At 38.4% G+C, this 4,285-nt stretch overlaps 1 pseudogene; it reads right to left on the reverse strand.

Moving 5' to 3' along the window:
• Positions 1-2,488: 2,488 nt before the first annotated feature.
• LOC130871459 (proteasome subunit beta type-6-like) lies at positions 2,489-3,662 on the reverse strand (annotated as a pseudogene).
• Positions 3,663-4,285: the final 623 nt, after the last annotated feature.

A 4,285-nucleotide genomic window follows, 5' to 3' on the forward strand; every position in this document is an offset into this window, starting at 1 on the left:
ACTAAACAAGTAAAAGACCTGTATGAAAAGAACTTCAAGTCTTTGAAAAGAGAAACTTAAGATGATATCAGAAAATAAAAATATCTCCCATGCTCTTGGATAGGTAGGATTAACATGGTAAAAATGGCAAACTTACCAAAAGCAATCTACAGTTTCAATACCCATCAAAATCCAAGCAAAATTCTTCATGGACCTCAAAAGAACACTACTCAACTTCATATGGAAAAACAAAAAACACAGAATAGCCAAGACAGTTCTAAACAATAAAGGAACTTTTGGAGGTATCACCATCCCTGACTTCAAACTTTACTATAGAGCTAGAGTAACGAAAATAACTTGGTATGAAAATAAAAACAGACAGGAGGACCAATGGAATTGAATCAAAGACCCAGATATCAATCCATACACCTATGAACACCTGATTTTGACAAAGAAGCTAAAATTATAAAATAGAAAAGGAAAGCGTCTTCAACAAATTGTGCTAGCATAAATGGATGCCAACATGTAGAAGAATGCAAATAGATTCATATCAATTACCATGCACGAAACTCAAGTACAAATGGATCAAAGACCTCAACATAAAACCAACCACTGAACCTCTTAGAAGAGAATGTGGGAAGTAACCTTGAACACATTGGTACAGGAGACTATTTCCTAAATTTAACCCCAATAGCACACACACTGAGCGCAACAATTAATAAACAGTGCCTCCTAAAACTAAGAAGTTTGTGGGTAGCAAAGGACACAGTCAAAAAGACAAATGGCAGCCTACAGAATCGGAAAAGATATTCATCAACCCCATATCTGACAAAGGATTGACCGCCAAACTATACAAAGATCTCAAGAAACTAGACATTTAATGAACAAATAATACAATAAAAAAATAGGGTACATACCTAAATAGAGAACTCTCAACAGGGGAATCTTAAAAGGCCAAAGATACTGAAGGAATTGCTCAACATTTTTAGCTATCAGAGAAATGCAAATTAAAATAACTCAGAGATTCCAGAATGTCAGAATGGCCAAGAAAAAAACACTGATGACAGCTTATGCTGGAGAGGATGTTGAGTAAGGGCAATAAGCCTCCATTGCTGGTGAAAGTGCAAACTTGTATAGCCATGTTGAAAATCAGTATGGCAGATTCTCAGAAAATTGGGAATTAGTCTACTTCAAGACCCAGCAATACCACTTTTAGGCATATACCCAAAGGATGCTCAATCATATCACAAGGACATTTGCTAAACTATGTTCATAGAAGCATTATTCATAATAACCAGAACCTGAAAACAATCTGTATGCCCCTCAACCATAGAATGGATAAGGAAAATGTGGAACATTAGTACTGCTCAGTGGTAAAAATTAATGGACAGAACTAGGACAAAACCATACTGAGTGAGGTAATCCAGATTGAGAAAGACAAATATGATATGTACTTATTCATAAGTGGATATTAGCAATGGATAAACACCCTACAATCCATAACCTTGGAGAAACAAGACAACAAAGAAGACCCTAAGAGAGACATATATGGATCTATCTAAGAAGGAGGAAAAACAAGTTCTCCTTAGTAAATTGGGAGCATGGGGTCATGAGGGAGGGTAGAAAGAGAAGAAGGAAGGGGAGTGGGGAAAATATCTCAATAAAACAATAAAAAAGTACAAGCTGACCAAGTTACAAGCAAAACTTATTTTATTCTGAGAGGCAAACTATTGTGAATTAATGCATGGTCTTTTAGCCTTCACATTAATAAGACACATACAGAATCAACTCTATCTCAGAAATATCAGAGATGTTTCCATTTCATTTCTTCTAACACTGGAGAAAACAGTAGTGTTATTCATACCAGCAGAAGTCAGGAATAGAATCAATTATTTGTTTTAAAGTGATAATAATAAAAACATAACAAAATAAAATATACTAATATAAAAAAAAACTATTACATTGGGTTTGAAGAAGCAAGCAGAAAGGAAAGAGCCCAAGAGAAGGCATCAGAGAATCACTCTTTCACACTCTCGCAAATCCATTAAAATCACTAAACTGGAAGCCATCATATACATGCAGAGGACATGGTGTAGGCCTATGCTGGCTCTGTAAATGCTGCTTTGGGTTTGGTGATTCCATATGAGCTTTGCTTATGTTGATTTAGAGGGCTTTTTGTCTTGGTCTCTTAAACTCTGGCTCTGAAACTATTTGTCTCTTCTTCCCTGGGGTTCCCTAAGCCCTGAGGGATGGTATTTGATAGAGACAACACATTTAAGTCTTAGTGTTCCAAGATCTCATGATGTGTATGATGCCTGTGTCTCTGTATGTGCTGCCATATGCTGTAGGAGGAAGCTTCTCTAATCATAGCTGAGCAAGGAACTGATCTATGAGTATAACACAGTGTCAATGGTATCATTTTATTGCTACTTTTTTCCCTTTTGACAAATGGTTTATTAACTTTTGTACTAGTATAAATATCTTTTATTACACAGTATAATACTGAGATTCAGGGAGTTGGGGAACTGGCAATGATAAATTTGGGTATCTGGTCTCACAAATGTACGTGCTGCTCTACATCTGATTCTGGAATGGCTGCTAAGAGGATCACCCTACCTCTGTACCCATTCTATTCCATAGACAAAGCAAGAGTACTGGCAGTGAATTTCAGACAATTGTTTTTGGTCATGCATTCCCGACAAGTAGCACCACCACAGGCATGGACTAAGAGCTCCAGAGCCTCCAATAGCAAAGAACTGAATTGCCATCATATCCCCCATTGGATATAAGTACAATGGCCTTCCTTCTTGAGGGTACAAGACCGCAATGGTGATTTTTGCCATCAGATCCTCTGTACTGGTGGCACATCTCGCTAAAGAAACTGGTGGCAATATGTACTAATGGAGGTTCATTCAGTTCAATACTGTGGAAACCAAGCTGATAAGTGACAGCATCGGTTACTGCTTGGCTTTCAGCTATTGAACCTGAGCGCAGCAGAAGATACAGTCATGGATAAATGCCTGCTAGGCAATTGAGGATCCAGTGGTTGTACTGGAATGAATTACCTTGTTTTTCTTGTCAGTCAGTTGCCTACTTGGCAAAGTAGGATAAAGCCAATGCAGATACCACTCCATGAACAGGTTAGGTGGTCGCTATCTTCCTCTTCTACTGCTGTTATTGTTACTTCAAAAAAATAATAACAACAATAGTATTTGGTTTTAACCCTAGGTCCTTAGATATCTAGTCTCTGTTTCTTTATCATCCAAGTACTGTCACTCATGAGTTCCATCTTGCCGAGTGGGCCTTAACACCAATCAGATATTATCTGGTTACTCCCACAAGCGTTGTGCCTTAGTGTTTACATTTCTTTTTTGGCATCATGCAAAATACCTTCCTGTACCAAAGACACTAATACACAGGAGTGTCTTTGTAGAGCTCTATGTAGACACCAGCTTAATTTCCCTGTGTTTAATGAGTTGTGTAGCTGTTGTCTTCAGCAATGAGGCCTTGATGTCAAGTTTGTGGAAAGCAACCAATACTCGTGGCAACATTCTGGGTTGTTTAGGGATTCCTCTCAGGATCTTTTGGCCAACAACTCAATTAGATGTAAGCCAATCCCAGTACTGGAGGCTTACCTGACAGATCATGCTGACTAGGATGTGGCATGAGGGGAACACATCCATTGCTGACTAGAGCACAAACTTGTATAGCTACTATGGAAATCAAGAAATAATCTCATCGGGAAGATGAGAATTGATCTACCTTAAGATCCAGATATACCACTCTTGGGCATATACATTTCCTCCTACCACAGAGACTTGTAGTATAGATAGATGCAGATGGTATAGGAAAGGGGAATAAAGTAGATAGTTATGGATGTATGGAGGGTGCTGGAAAGAAAGGATCAAGTGGGACAGGTGAGAGGAGGACAAACAAGGGAATACAAGAAGAGATAGCAAAAAGTAAGGGGTATTTGAGTGGCAGTATGGAAACTAATACAGTAGAAGCATCCTAAAATATAAACATATAAAGATGATCTAAGGTGAGCGGTGGTAGCACACACCTTTAATCCCAGCACTCAGGAAGCAAAGGCAGGCAGATCTCTGTGAGTTCAAGGCCAGCCTGGTGTATAAGAGCTAGCTCCAGGACAGGCTTCAAAGTTACAGAGAAACCCTGTCTCAAAAAGACAAAAACGTGATCTAAATGAAATTGCCAAGTAATGGGGAGACACAGCCCCATTGGGTTATTTCTTCTTACCAAAAGAATCAAATTCTTAATCACCATGAAAACTGCATACAGAGTAATA

The sequence above is a fragment of the Chionomys nivalis genome, chromosome 1, assembly GCF_950005125.1.
Source record: "Chionomys nivalis chromosome 1, mChiNiv1.1, whole genome shotgun sequence".
Taxonomy (NCBI): Eukaryota; Metazoa; Chordata; class Mammalia; order Rodentia; family Cricetidae; genus Chionomys; species Chionomys nivalis.